We start from the raw sequence: 16,053 nt of genomic DNA, 5'->3' as shown, positions 1-16,053 counted from the left end.
GAAAAACCTCAAAAGCACTCATATAAAGGCACTTAGGGACAGCCTTTGTTATATTGCTAGTGTTTGGGTATTTGTTCAAGCATTTGGGGAGCCTTTCTCTTTCAGTAAAAGGCTATGTTGCTTTTGGAGCTTGGACCAGCTTTTATACTTGTTCTATCCTTTTGGGATGCTATCCATTTACCTCTTCCTTAGATCTCAGCTGTCCTGTGTTTGCTGATCCATCTGTGGATCATGATTTCCATCTTTATGCCCATGGACATGGACAGAAAAGTCAGAACTAAATCCACCTGCTTTACCCTGCTGCTCCCTTGTATAATGTCCCTTCAGGTGCCAGCTGCAGTTGTCATCCCACCTTTGGCTACTGAGCTGATGTAGATTGCTGCTATTCTGTAGGAAGAAACTAACTGGAATATCCCAAGAGCTATAAAGGAGCAGCCACTTGATTTAACTTGAATTATTTAGTATGGAAAAAATCTAATCTTGGGGTATAGTTTAATATTGGATTGACTTTCAGCCAACACAAGAAACCACCAACAGAGACACAGAGAAAAGGATCCTGTCAGCCCATATGTTTTTACAAGATGCACCTCACTGTGTGCTCAAGGAGTTAATTAATTATTCAGGCATCTTCAAACACCACACCAGGCAACTTTACAGAGCTCACAAGGAGTGAAACTTCTGGACAAGACTTCAGCAATAATCTGTTGGTGACAACAGAGCAGGGACTTGCTGAAATCCTTGATAGCCTGAAAATACCTGGTACTGTGGGATGGTTGTGGAATGAGTGAGCAACTGGCCACAGGAGAAGAGCTGAGGGTGGGAAGGGCACTGAATATGCTTAGCTTCTTTGCAATTTCTCTCCAGAGAAAGGCAAGAGGAGAGTGACTGACTATCAAGGAGAAAGTAGTATTCTTTTCAGAGCATTTTTGTGTTTATAATGTATGTGGCCATCATCTATTGCATTCTTCTGAGATTAGGGGTTTTTTTAAATTAAGATAACTTGACAGCAATTACATGTTTATCTGTTAATGGCTGCTAGATGAGATTCACAAATAGTAAAATATTTGATCTCAAATTATTTAGTAAGGAAAAAGTAAAATCTAAGCTACTTTCAGGAGCTGTCAGGATTGTTGAATGATGTACTCAACAGAAGTTTTCTAGAAAAACGGGCTGAGGTATTAGTCTGGAAAGTTTGCTTGCTTGCTTACGGCAAGCTACAAAGGGACTTTTGGAAATGACAGTATTTCTCACCTGTAGTGGTGTTCCTATGAAGAAAGGTGAAATATAAATGCATTGCAACTTAAACCATTCCAAGGGTGTACTTAGACCTTCTGCAGAAAGAACAGCTCAGATATTCTATACCAAATTCTTCTTGGTTGCTTAGTGCTGGCTGTATAGAACATATTCTTTATTATTAATTCAAAGTATTTTCTGGAGAAAATACATTTTCATGTTCCCTTAGTACATGCTCATCTCAGGTACCTGATTGCTATCCTATTTTGTTTTGCTTGATTTCTTGTATTTGATAAACGATGTCTTACTCCCTCTTTTGCCATTATTCGTGGGCTCCGATCTGGATCGGTGTTTGGCCATGCATAATTGCTGGTGCTTGTGACATTTGCGTTCTCTGTGAGCCCCTGCTTGCCAGAGATGGCCAGTGCAGGGGGTGGGAGGTGCCTGCAGGGTGCTACACCTGGCTGTGGCATCCCTTGCTGAGGCCACTATGGTTTGTATGCTGAGCATACTCTGAGCCAAAGAACCCACTGAAGTTTTTCTTCATAACACATGGAAAAGGCTCTGGCAAAAGGGACATCCAGATTTACCCAGCACCAATGTGCCCCCTGGCTGAAGGGGTTTGAGCATGTCAGTGACACAGGGTTAAGCAGCTACCCTAGTTGTAAACGAGGCTGAGACTTCCTGAAAAGAAAAGCCAACTCGTTTGTTTATTAACAACTGAGAGCGGGAACCCAGGAGAAGCCCAGGCTCCACGCAACAAGCCAGAGTAAACCAACACACAAAAAAGGACAGTGCAACCCACTGGGTGCTCCCTTGGACCCCAAGTTCTGCAGGAGGACCCCAGATAAAGTCCCAGGTCCATTTTTATGCCCTCTGTCCGTTCACAATGGGTGGATTTTGGATCCTTCTTCTGGTTGGCTTGCTTCCAGGGGTTCTGTTGGTCTTTATCAAAATGCATTTTTGTCCAATCATTTCCCGAGGCTGTCGAATGATTGGATAATCCTTTATCCAGTAGCAGTCCAAGATGTTGACATCACCTGCATGAGGTAATTTTCTAGTCCATCATGTCCCCACGTCCCCAGTTGCATCTCCACTTGGTGCTCACACTCTGATATTCCACCTGGACAGTCTTGCAATATCCTCAGTTAACATGCCCATTTATTCAACTATCAAGTCCCCTCTTTTATATCTCATCCAAACAGTAACAATCAACACTCCAAAACCAATTCATTTATTACAACTTCCCCCTCTAAAACTTTGATTGAGCTATGGCCCACATCAACCATTCAAAATTTAAATTGTATCCTCATAAACTTGATATATTTTTTGGAGTTTTTGGTATTTCTCATAAGTCTCTTTTGCTGTTTTTGGGGTTTCCTCTTGCTTTTCTGCTCTCATCATCCTGATCTTCTCAATCTTTTTATCACTTAACTTTTCAATGGAATTTTGCACAATACTCATAATCATCTGAATTAAACAAGGGATCACACATGGAAGAAAATAATACTTATTAAAGCACCTCCAGCAATCAATAAAACTTTTTTCCACCACCCTCCTCCCAAGAGGTTATCCCACTAGTTTGCTTTAAATAATGGGGTCCATCTCTGGCCAGGAATATGTGCCTGATTCGTGGTGATATTTTTGATAGCTTCATTATGGTTGTCTATTTCAACATAGCATTCTGATGAGTTAAATTTTCCACATCCCCCCTCCTGTGCTAGTAAATAATCCAATGCCAACTGGTTCTGATAGATCATAGTTCTCATTTGATGGGATTGGGCTGAAAGTAAATCAGTAGCAAGAGTAGACTGATTTGATATGATCTCTACTAACGCTTGTAGGCGAATAATTCGGTTTAGCATATAGATGGGAGTTCTATAACCCCATGACCCATCCTGGGCCCAGGTGGTGGGGCCACAGGTAGCTATGATTCTCTCTGGGGGCCATTCATCCTTTCCCCATTTCTGAGTCCCTCCTATTTGAATCTCCCTCCTTTTTCGTTGTAATTCGTCACAGAGGGGTACTCCCAAGTGTTGTCCCTCAGTTTGTGGGAGTAGAAAGAAAGATGGTCAGATGATGCCCAACATGCAACTTCCAGCCCAGCCTTCTGCTAACATCACATAAGCCCTCTTTCTGCAAAGCCAGAAGAGTCCTTTTGGGGTTCTCCAGAATCTGGGGGGTTTCATTGTAGTAATAACACCTTTATTCCAAAATTTTGAAAGCTAGGGTTCATTGTGGAAGGGGTTGGGTTCTCTTGTAATGCACTCATATAATTTCTCCCACTCAATATAGGAGCCAGCCTTGTTTCTGGTTTTTTGCCCAATACAATTCTGAAGCCTGGGGCATCCACCATTGGTTAGTATTATTAGTTACAAAATACCTTTTGCAGGACAGCTCACCCACATAGACCATGCACTTAGGACCTCTCCTCCATAAACACTCTTCTCCGATCACTTCAGATCTTAAACTCCACACCTCCTCTTCATTCCTTTCGTCAGGCCCAGGCACTTCCTTTTCCCATAGTTTTAATATTTCCTGTGGATTCAGAGCAATCCCCTCCCATGGCCAGATTTCTGCCATTTGAGTGTCCCCACAAATCCAACAGTCAGTAACATTATACTCATGGCTTATCTTTTCTACCAGGTCTAAAAATAGGTTTTTCCCTCCCAACATCTGGATTTCAGGTTTATTTATTATCCCTTTCATTTTCTTTTCTCTAATCAAGTCTGGTTCATACACTTTTACCCCTTGCTCTACAGGTCTTTTTTCAGAACAGATCTATTTTTCTTTCATAGGACATTCTCCCAGCAATTTTTGTTTAAATTTTCCTACGTTTTCAAAAAGCCAGTAGGTTTTTTCCATCCTCTGTACAAGTGCTTAGCTGTGAAAAGTTAATACAAGAAGGGCTCGGGTTAGTATGGGTCCTGAGGACGGCTGTCCGAGAGTCTCCTGCATAGAAAGGGTAGTAACACCTGTCGCAGGGCTTCGCTTCTCCTCCTTGGGTGATTATTATTAGGAGGGCTACTATTAGCAGGGGTCTGGTACAGGGCACTCTCCCACCCATGTCTCCCCTTAGCCTCTTCCAGAGGATCTACGACTCTCTGTGGCAAGAGTGCAGCCTGATCCGGTCTTGGCCCCCCCTTTCCCACCCACGGTGTTCTTACCAATCTCAATCACCTTCTCGTTGCAGTAACTCACTTCCCTCCTTGTATCAACTTGTTCTCTCCTTTCTTTTTTGGGGTCAAATTACTAGGTGTGTGGGCAGATGCTCTATCTATTCTTCAAAACCTTATGATCTGTAATGAGAAATACCAAATATTAAAACAAGTTTTCTATATATAGGTTAAATAGTTATTCACTAATCAGACTTCAAGCTTTAAAGATCTGTAAGTGTAAAGATTTACATAAACTTATGATCAATACTTCATAAATAGTTTAATAACTCTTTTTAAACTGTTAAAAATCTCATCCTCACAGTATCTCTGGTGGCTTTTTCTTTGGGGTTAGCTTAGTGTCCGTCGTTCCCACCACTGTCCATTCGGTTGGAGCTGGTACCGGTCCTTTTACTCTGGAAACATGGGTCCACCCTCTCTCTTGTGTCCTCACTGCAGTTTCTGTAGTTAGTAAGACTTGAAAAGATCCTTCCCACCTAGGAGTTAATGGTTGTTCCTTCCAAGTTTTGATGAGGACCCAGTCGCCAGGTTGGAACATATGAATGTTAAAATCGGTAGGCGCAGTCTGAGGGAAGATATCCCTTTTGTCACAATTCCTTTAGGGTGCTGGTAATTGTACATACTTCTTTACACTCTGCTCTCCTTCCTCATAGGCCACTGTGTTACCTGACATAGTTAAGAAGGGTAAACCGAACATCATCTCATATGGAGAAACACCTATGTCTGCTCTAGGTTTTGTCCTTATCCTCATCAAGGCCAGAGGGAGACACTTTAACCAACTCATCTTTGTTTCTTCCATTAATTTTGTGAGGGCTATTTTCAACATCAGGTTCATTCTTTCCACCCTCCCAGAACTCTGTGCTCTCCACGGGGTATGGAGCCTCCATGTAATACCCAGGGCATTGGTTATTTGATGTAAGACCTTTGCTGTAAAATGCAGGCCCCTGTCTGAATCAATGGTTATTTACTACCCCATACCTCAGTATTATTTGTTCTAGCAAAATTTTTCTAACCATCTCTGCTGTCACCCTCGTAGTTGGGTATGCCTCAACCCAATGAGTTAAATGGACTACTATAACTAATAAATACTGCAATCTTTGTATTCGTGGTAACTCTGTGAAATCTACTTGAATGTTCTGAAAGGGTCTTCTTGCCAATTCTCTTTCTCCTAATGGCATTTTTCTCATCACCTTTTTATTTATCTTTTGGCAAATCATGCAATATTTTGTGATTATCTTAGCAATTTCAAAAGTTCCAATACATACATACACTTGCAGAAAATGGTCAGATAATGCTTGGGTTTCCCAGTGGGTCAAGGTATGTAAATTCTCTAATCTCTTTCTAGTCAGCACCTTGTTCAAAACCTGTCTCCCATCTGGCATTCTCCACTCTTCCTTTTCATTTTTAACAGCACTATGTCTCTGTAACTCTTCTTGTTCTTTCTCACTAAAAATTGGAATCTCCTTATTATCTTTATCATTATTGTCACTCAAATCCACTAAATGAAGAACTCTTTCACTGTCATCCATAGCAGCTTTCTTTGCTACTTGATCTGCTAAGTAGTTCCCTCTTATTTCCAGTGAATTCCCTTTCTGATGTCCTCTAACATGGACTACTGCCACCTCTAAAGGACCTTTTAAAGCTTCTAACACTTCCCTAATTAGGCTTTCATGAGTTAAGGTTTTTCCTTTTGCATTCACAAATCCCCTCTGTCCAGATTTTCCCAAAGGTATGTACTACCCCATAAGCATACTTAAAATCTGTATAAATAGTTCCTCTTTTATAATTAAGCCATTGTAAACCTCTTAATAAAGGATAGATCTCATAGCATTGGGCCGATCATTTAGCAGGGAGCTTTCCCTTTTCTATAATCATCATGTTTTTTCCATCAATCACTGCGTAACCTGATACTCATTTTCCTTCTACCACTTTAGAGGAGCCATCCACAAATAGGATTTCTCCTTCAGTTAAGGGGAGCTCCGATAGGTCTTCCCTCACTTTTGTCTGTAAATCAGTGGTTTCAAGACACCTATGTTCTAATCCGTCCTCTGATTCTCCATAAGAGAACTGAGCAGGGTTCTGAACTTTTGTGGTAGCCAGCTCTAGGTTTTCAATGTTATTTAAAATTAATTCATACTTTAAGAGTAGGCTGTCTGATATCCATTGACTGGCTCTCCTGCTTAATATGACCTTCAAATCATGTGGGGTATATGTTTTAATTTCATTCCCAAACGTTAACTTAAAACCTCCTTCAACTAGGGTTACGGTAGCAGCCACTGCCTGGAGACATGGTGGCCATCTTCTGACAACTCGATCTAACAATTTAGATATATATGCAATTGGTTTCCTAACTCCGCACCATTCTTGTACTAAAACTCCATAAGCCACTCCTTCTTCTACATTTACAAGTAATTCAAACAACTTTCCTAAGTCAGGCAAGCTTAACACTGGAGCAGTCATCAATTTTTCTTTTAATATTCTTAGTTTCTCTTCATCATTCTCATTCCAATTTACAGGCTCATCTCCTACCAATTTTTCATACAAAAATTTTACCAATTCTATGTGTCTATCAATCCACAGTTTACAATATCCAGTTAGTCCCAATAACTTCCTTATGTCTCTCTTAGTCTTTGGAGCTGGCAACGATAATATCCCTTGTATACGACTCGAGTCCAGCTTCTTAAAACCCTTTCCAATTAAATGACCCAAATATTTTACTTCAGGCTCTATGAACTGCAATTTCCTTTTTGAGACCTTTAAACCTTTTTCACTAGGAAGTTTAATAACTTAATTGTTGTCCTCTGAACTTCTTTCAGTTCTCCTGAAACTAATAAATCATCAACATACTGCAAAATCTGTACTTCTCCGATGGGTATGAACTGCTGTAATATTCCCTCCAAAGCCTGACCAAATAGATTTTGGAGACTCAGTATACCCTTGAGGTAGCCTAGTCCATTGCAATTGCTGTTTCCTTCCTGTATCTTCATCTTGCCATTCAAAGGCAAACCACCCTTGCCTTTCCCTTCCCAGTGGGCAAGCCCAAAATGCATCTTTCAAATTGATGACACTGAACCACTCGTGTCTGGCTGGTACCTTACTTAACGTAAGGGTTAGTTACTACCGGATATTGTGCAATAGTTTGTTTATTCACTTCTCTTAAATCTTACCAATCTATATGTACCATCCTGGTTTTTTACTGGTAATAGTGGGGTGTTATTCGGAGATGTACATGGTTCCAGAGTCCATCTTTAATCAAGTCCTTAATCACCGGAGTCAGTCCTTTCCTCTGCTGAAATTGGGTATTGTTTTACTCTTATTGGTGGTATATTTGGTTTCATTTTAATCTCTATGGGGGAAATATCCAACAGTCCATGACCTCCTCCTTCCGCCCATACTCTCGGATCTATCACCTCTTCATCTTCCTGCCTTAGTATCATTATCTTTGCTACCATCCGCCCTTCTTCTGGCACCACACCTATTCTTAATTGTAGCTGCAAGTCTCAACCTAAGAGATTGCACCCTAACTTAGGTATATACAACAGGCTTACACATCCCTCTCTAGAGTTTCCTTTTTTTGTACTTGTTCCATAATGAATACATCAAATGGGTCATTTTTAGCACCTTTTATTTTGCACTTTTGATTACTTAATTTGCATCCTGCTGGAAGCTTCCAGGCACATGACCTAGCTGCTCCAGTGTCAACTAAAAACTCATATTCTTCACTCTGGGGGCCAACTTCTGAATTTACCAGGGGCTCCATCTGATGTCCAGTCTCTTTCCCCAGAGCATAGAGCCCCTGACACCCCTAACCATCTCCTTTTAAAATCCTCTCTAGGGTGTCCTGTTCTTTTGCGATTGCCTCATCCATTTGCCGCTTTTTACAGAATCTTTGTGTGTGACCCTTTTCTTTACAAAAATAACAGACTATCTCAACCCAGGGTGGTTTCCTCCTCTTACTTGGCCCTCCTTTTTCCTCTGCTTCTCCTTTTGTCTCTTCCCTCCCAGCTCCTACGCTCTTTTTTGCTATGGCCACCATAATCTTTGCCTTCATCTTAGTCTTTTCTTCCTCCTTCCTTAAATACGCCTTTTGCACCTCAACAGTTCATTAAGGCCTTTTTCCTGCCAATCATCCATCTTCTCTAATTTCCTCTGAATATCAGTCCACGCTCTGGTTACAAACTGTATCTTTACCAGTATTCGTCCCTCTGAACTTTCTGGATCAACACTTGAATACAACCGAAAGTTTCTTTTTAACCTTTCCAACCATGTGCCAGGTGTCTCATCGTTCTCCTGTTGGCTATCAAAAGCTAGTCTTGCATTACTCGTCCTAGGAACTGCTTCTCGTATTCCCCTTACTATTGAAGATCTATAGTCTCATATTTCTTCTCCCCAGCTCCTCATTAGGATCCCAATCTGGTTGATTATTTGGCATCTTCTCCTCCCCTCAGGAACCAATTCTGTTTTCCTTTTCCCAGATTCTCATCCCTGTTGCACGTATTAATTGGATCTCTTCCAGGGAGAAAAGGATGTCCAAAATCAAGTTCAATTCCTCCCATGTATATATGCTAGGTCCTAGGAACTGGTTTGATATTCCTATAGGGTCTTCTAATAAACTCTTTATTTCTTTTTTAAAGTTCCTGACCTCAGAAACTGTTAATGGTGCATTTACAAACCCAGTTCCTCCCCTAGCACCTCCCATTGGTACCTCCCTCAATGGCAACAACTTTTCCACTACTTCTTCCTTAGATTGGCACTTCTTTGCTTGATGCCGAGTATTATAATTATGCTGACTTGAGCTCCCTTCTGATTTTTCCTGTTTCTCTACTTCTGCATTCCTACAACAGCAATGTCCATCAACTTCCCAAGAACCTTGGAATCCATCCCTTCCCTGTTCAGTTCCTCTACTAGGAACCGGTTCCTCAGCAGGTGACTGGGACATTAGAGAGAAACTAAGGGGAACAGACTGAAATGTAGGAGGCATAATAAGAGGCATAGGGAAACTCTGGGGTACTAAGGAGGGATGTGGAGAATAAGGCTGGACTACAAGACAAGCGGGGAACAGTGTCAGGCGGACAATTGGGGTTTTGGGTTCTGGATTAGTATATACGGGAGGAGGCTGAAGTGGAGGTGGAGGTGTGGGCAGTGGTATTGATTGACTAGAAGGGAGTACTGGAGGGGTAGGAGGGTGAACTATAGGTGGTGTTGGTGGAGAAGGAGGTGGGAGGTGATCTAAAGGATCCCATCCCCTCTTAGGGTTTTCCTCCTTTTCTTCTTTTTCTACCTCTTTTTCTATTTTGTACACTCTTTATCTTTTTGTCCCAAATCTCATTTTCTAGCCAGCAAGCTGCATATTGAACCTCCTCCTCGTCTTGGGACTCCTTTAGATTAATGTTTATTTAAGGCCACACATAACCATTTTTCTTTAGACCCATACCGGGGCCAATAAACGGGTCCTTCTTGAATCCTCTCCTTTGACCAAATCTTAACCCTATATCATTTTTATTTTATCTAATTTCTTTAAGTTGTCATCACTGTCCCAATTTTCCAGCATTTCTCCCAAGGGACTATTGGGAGAAATGTCTTTTATCTTGGTCTTTCCCTTCTTGAACTTCTGGGAATTCTTCCCTGCGCACTGACCCATGATTTAATAATAATTGAATTATAATTCAAATATTTAAAGAATTACAAAATAACTCAAGTCCTATATTTAAATTAATTCTTTAATATAGGAAAACTAATAAGACTGCTGGTCTAGAATGATAACCCAAGGTATCTCTATAATGAGGGAAAGAAAAAAAATAAAAACTAAGCATGGGAATCTCAAAAAGATCATGGGAACTAGAGATGGCGGTCCATGGGAAAATACCATGAGAACATAAACAAGCCTCAAAAGCTACCAGAAACTGGGTGGACCCTAAGGCTTTCCAGCCCCTCTCCTTCCATAACTTAAAACACCACCCCTTCCTGGAGCTGGGGGCATCCCACAAATTGTAGGATGGTTCTCTTCAGCTGTCGTGAGAACCTTCTCTAGAATTACAAGATGGCGTCACTGCTCTGCTGGTGAGATTTACCCTTCACAGCCGTTCACTAAGCCCTGACCGCTCCGGTAAAGTTACCAACAACCACTCCAACAGCTCTGAGATTTAAAACCTCCTTATATTGAAGGGATACACAAAATCCCAACACCACACCAGCAAGCTCACTCTTACACAGGTACACAAACCTATCTATGTATAATACACTCTAAAACAAATAAAAGCACCTACACAAACTAAATAGTCCACGTTCATACACTCTCTCCCTAATAGGTGGCCTGAGGACTATTGGATAAGCCTCACTTCAGAACCTCGCCTATCAGGCCTCCCGCAACTATGCAACCAAATCAATCTCTCAAACAAAAAAAGTTTATATGTGTATATCACTGATAGGTAGATATAAAAGAAGTATTTAGATATAACGAATACTACCAACAGAATACACCCAAGTACTCTTGCGTTCCAAATTAAAAGATAAAATCACTTAGGGATAAGTTTTATATTTCTGTTTTATTTATGTCTATCTTGGCAGGTTCTAACACCTCCTCTCACTCTAGTGAGTGAGGGAGCTTCTCACAACGGGTGGCCCCCGCTCTTCCCGGCTTGTCACTGCGTTGCGAAGAACTTTTCTCACTCCCTCAATGAACCCCCTGCACACAGGATTCCCAGCTTGAGGCATCGTGAGAAATCCCTCCCCCCTTGCGAAGCCACACTCAGGATCCCTAGTTCAGGGTGCTAATCCCCCTTGGGTTGGGTACCTTCCCCTTCCCGTGCCAGAGAAGAGGCAATTGCCTGTCCAGTGGCCACACAGACCTGATGGTCTCCGGGCAGAAGTTATCAATCTCCAACCTCAAGGGTCCTAGCTCCCCGGGTGCCAGACCTCCACTTGATCTGCCCTGAGGAACTGCCCTCCAGGCAGCCTTGGCCGGTGAGGCTACTGTGCCCTCCTCGTTGGGATCTCACTGCGTGCGCTGGCACCCCACCCAAGAGTCCAGCAGCCCTCACACCCAGTGCAAAGCCACCCCTCGGAGCCTCCAACCACAGAGGAGCGGGAGCCTAAGTGGGTAAGGGTGGCAGAAAGGAAGTACTCCCCTGTCTCCCCCTTCCTGGGGTCCCTAAGGTACCACACTCTCTCGTTATCACTTGCTTCCCTCCTCCTACTTGGAGGTCCACACTCCACTCCGGGAGCCCACTCCACTCCAGCCGGCTGCCCTGACACACACACTCGCACCCCCTTATGCCTCACCCCATTTGCAATACTGACCTGCGTATCTGCAAGCCCCGCTCCCTCTCGGAGGGCTCTCCCCCTCTGGGTTGTCATGCTCTCAGCCGTTACTCGGGAAAGCTAGCTGTCCTTCCACGGTCTCGAAGAAGTCCAAACTCTGGGTGGCAAAAATCTGCCAGATGAGTTTTTTCCAGACCTGTCCTTCTCCAGGACTGCCTCTGGGCGTGGCTTATCCCGGATGAGTCCCCAGAATTGTTGTAAACGAGGCTGAGACTTTCTGAAAAGAAAAGCCAACTCGTTTGTTTATTAACAACTGAGAGCGGGAACCCAGGAGAAGCCCAGGCTCTGCATGACAAGCCAGAGTAAACCAACACACAGACAGCTGGGACAGTGCGACCCACTGGGTGCTCCCTTGGACCCCAAGTTCTGCAGGAGGACCCCGGATAAAGTCCCAGGTCCGTTTGTATGCCCTCTGTCCGTTCACAATGGGTGGATTTTTGGATCCTTCTGGTTGGCTCGCTTCCAGGGGTTCTGTTGGTCTTTATCAAGATGCATTTTTGTCCAATCATTTCCCGAGGGTGTCAAATGATTGGATAATCCTTTATCCAGTAGCAGTCCAAGATGTTGACATCACCTGCCTGAGGTAATTTTTTTAGTCCATCATGTCATCACGTCCCCAGTTGTCTCTCCACCTGGTGCTCACACTCTGATATTACACCCGGACAGTCTTGCAATATCCTCAGTTAACATGCCCATTTATTCAACTATCAAGTCCCCTCTTTTATATCTCATCCAAACAGTAACAATCAACACCCCAAAACTGATTCATTTATTACACCCTGGCTGAATTGAAAGGTCCCTGCAGGGGTGGCAGGCGTTGTACAGAGGTCTCTGTCCCTGCTGACGCATGCCAGGAGAGAGATGCCGGACTCACCAGAGCTAACTGCGTGCTACAGAGGTAGCTCAAAGAGATGTGGTTCAATTTCCACAGATAAAAGTTTTGTCTCGTTCATAACCTGCAAGACAAGACAGGCAAGTCACAAAAGGTTTGGCAGATGTAGGGCAGGATCATCACATGGCAGTAGCTCTAGTCTCTCTCTTTGGTTTTCATTGCGCTGAAAGAACTATTCCTGACATCTCTAACCAGCAGTATTTGTGAGATACCTCAAAGGTTTTCAATAAAAGGATTTCAGGTGTTCTCGACACTCCCCTCCATGCAAATTCACTTGCTGCTTTCACAAAAATTCTTATTTTATTATAATGCAAATAACAAACTCCTTCAGATATTCGTCTCTCCCCACTCACACGTTTTCTTTTCAACTCTGTCAATGATTTCTTTTTTTGTCTGTTTTTTCAATTGAATTTTGATGCTCTGATAAAGAGGTCTAGTAATGTGTCAGTGCCTGATTATTATGTCAAATTAGGATTTTTAGAGTAAGTCTGTAGTAACGGAACTTTTCTGAAACCTATAACATATTGTACAGCTTTAAAGACACACTGCAGTTACTTAAGTGCTTTTAGCATTTTCTCTTTGAAAATAAATGTTTTAGTGGAATAATTAATTGAAATAATTTCTATACAAGCAAAATACAAGCATGAAAATGTTCCTGTGATAAAGCAACTGAATATTTAAGAATTATATTAAGTTTTAATGTATTTCTTCAATGAAATATGTCTGAACCTGTAACAGGAGCACGGTCAAGGTTTGAATTGTTCTGCAAGGGTAGCACAGAGTTCTCTTGTGGGTACTAGTGGAAGCAAACTATTTTTCTTGTCCTTCATTTCTATCCATTATGGACTGTATCAACAAAATGTCACATTTCCCACTGTGTTTGGTAAAGGGTGCTATAACATGGGACCTGCATAACCTGGAAAGAAGTCTTCACCTCTCAAGGGACGTGTATCTGGGAGCAAATAAAGTGCTCAGATTCAGTCTGGATGAACTGTCTCTCCAGGGAGAAGTCATCTTTGAGTTAAGTCACATGCTGCATCTCATTTTCAGTTCCATTCTTTGTTCTGCTTGTAGTATTTTCATTGTGGGCATTAATCAGGAAATCATGAACACAAGCTTCAGCTTGGAAGCAGAAACAAAACCACCCCAGATAATCTGAGAACTAAAGCTTCTGGGGGAAGGCTAAGATGGCATTGCAACAGATGTGGTCTTCAGGATTGAAGAATTAAGAATAAAAAGAAAGAATAAAGAACCCCGATATTTTGCAATGAGTTTCTTGCACCATCATTTGTGGAATCAGTCTTCAGCAATATCCATTCCCTTAAGATATGTGCTCAGGGATTAACTCAATATTAGGGATATGGTGACTCTATCAAAGATAAGCTGTTGTATTTAACTATGGTGGTGCAATCAAGCTTTTCCAAAAAATTGTAAATGGGCCTTGACTAAATGAGGCTTATTCAACTGGATGAAATTTAATTTTTGTGTCAGTTGGCAGGATATTAACAAGCTAGAAGCCTTCTCTAATTGAGCAGCTTTTGGCAGAGGAGTGCTATAGAAAAGGAGGATTGAGTGCTCCAGTTTTTGCATATGCTGCTGAAGGGAGGAATTGTTCACTGAAGAAGTGTTCTTGTAGGAGAGGTCTGCGAGAGAGATGTGGGGGATACTGACCCTCTCTCTGTTGAGCAGGACTGAATTATCTGGAGCAAACATCCTTACTGAAGAAAAGCTAAAATGTCCCATAACACTTTAGTGAGTGAAGGAATGTCTCTTGCAGGAGTACCAGAGTGGGGAATGTTTGTTCCCTGAGTGCTTTGCAGACAGATGCCACTTTGCACAGTGATTCTCACAGGCTGGTCCTGTGACTCTCTCAGTGACACAAAGCCAACTATGCAGGAAAAAGTTGGGGTTCTGTGGCACATATAAGTGCATTGATTTACCCAAATTGAAATGGAAGCCTCTTACACCTATATTAACTACATTTTTTTCTACAGGTATAGGTTAAAATACGTAATTCTAGTCTGTGGCAAATTATACCACAGCGCAAGGCAGCTCTCTGATCTGCAACTTTATTTGCTACAGAAAGTACCTTAATTCTAGTATAATTAATATAGCAATTCTGTATCTCCACTATCCTTTACTCCTACAGAGGTTTGGCATCATAATAATCTAAAACATATTCTGTTTATTGAGATTTTGATTTGTGGTAAGTTTAAAATGTGATTTGAGAACAGGAAGAGAAGTGGAGAGGTAATACAAAGTGGAGTTAAGGAAAGGTAAATAATAAGAAAAAGAGCTATTTCCTATCTCATCATCCATTTTATTAGCTGCCAGCATCTTTGTCAGTTTGTCACCACAGATGATGTTTTCTCCTTTTCTGCTCACTCTCATAAATAAATTGATCAATATTTGTATTGTTCTTGCTGGCATCATCTTATCATTTTTACATTTGTCTAAGTCCCATTTCTGTATATTGATCTTTACCCTGCTCTGAAAAGCAGATATAAGTTGTTCTGCCTGCCAAGGCTGACCTTTAGTGTAATTTAAATATCATTTCTGAGCAGGGAAAGCAGGAGGTGTTTTAGTATTTGCACATTTTGGAGAAAGGCCAATGTCCCACTGTGGAAGAGGCAGCACGGTACAGAAGGGATGGAAAAGCTCTTGTACAGGAAATCAGAGCCTCCCTTCTGTACCAGCCTTTGTTTTCAGCATGTAGATGGTATTTATTTTGATTGAAAGCTTCCCATGAGAAAGAAACCCAAGATGCCTGACAAGTTCTGCCCAATCCTCCTTGCTGTTTTCTTCTCCACCTTCATTTTTCTGCTTTAGACTATTCATTGCTATGTGGGTTTTTCCCTACTGCGCAATGCAGTGCATTAGAAGTTGTGCACAGAGTGTGATATTCCGTTTGTACTATTTTTTTTTCTTTCATATTATATGGAAAACTTTTATTGATTGTAAAGTTTATTTCACAGTCCTGCTACGTTAGGTCAATTAAATTTTTGTGGTTGCCTTTTTAAACTGAGGATGTCACTTTTGACATCCTGTGTGGAATACAATTTATCTAAAAATGTAGATTGTACTTAGTTTAATTTAGCACCAGTGAGGAAATAAAAATCTGTTCTGCATGATGCACTTTTTCCCTTCAAGATTTCTTTGACTCTGGTGTCCCCTGCGCTTTCTCTACTGACAGCATCCAAAAATACCTCAGAGAAATGAAAATAAGTGAGATACTTTCCCTGTTTTGCTTGTTCCAGCAAGCATTCACTTAGCCGAGTTAACGATCAGCTCAGCAGCCACACAAGACTTGTTTATGTTGTTATGGGCTGTCTGTGTAATCACTCCCAGAGCCAACAGAAACCTAAAGGAAAAATTTGCCAAGCTGCAGCTGGAGGACTGCAAACAATCCATGACATTTGGTGAAAGTTTAAA

At 41.8% G+C, this 16,053-nt stretch overlaps 1 long non-coding RNA gene across 1 annotated transcript; it reads right to left on the bottom strand.

Annotated features, from left to right (window-relative positions):
* Window positions 1–1,918: 1,918 nt before the first annotated feature.
* On the bottom strand, window positions 1,919–12,267 carry LOC109145647. Its single transcript, XR_002047173.3, has 2 exons — window positions 11,709–12,267; window positions 1,919–4,532 (listed from the first exon to the last, which is right to left on the bottom strand). It is a non-coding gene; the product is annotated as an uncharacterized LOC109145647 (long non-coding RNA).
* Window positions 12,268–16,053: the final 3,786 nt, after the last annotated feature.

This window comes from Corvus cornix, chromosome 7 (genome assembly GCF_000738735.6).
Source record: "Corvus cornix cornix isolate S_Up_H32 chromosome 7, ASM73873v5, whole genome shotgun sequence".
NCBI classification, from domain to species: domain Eukaryota; kingdom Metazoa; phylum Chordata; class Aves; order Passeriformes; family Corvidae; genus Corvus; species Corvus cornix.
This window is presented reverse-complemented; position numbering and strand designations above follow the sequence as displayed.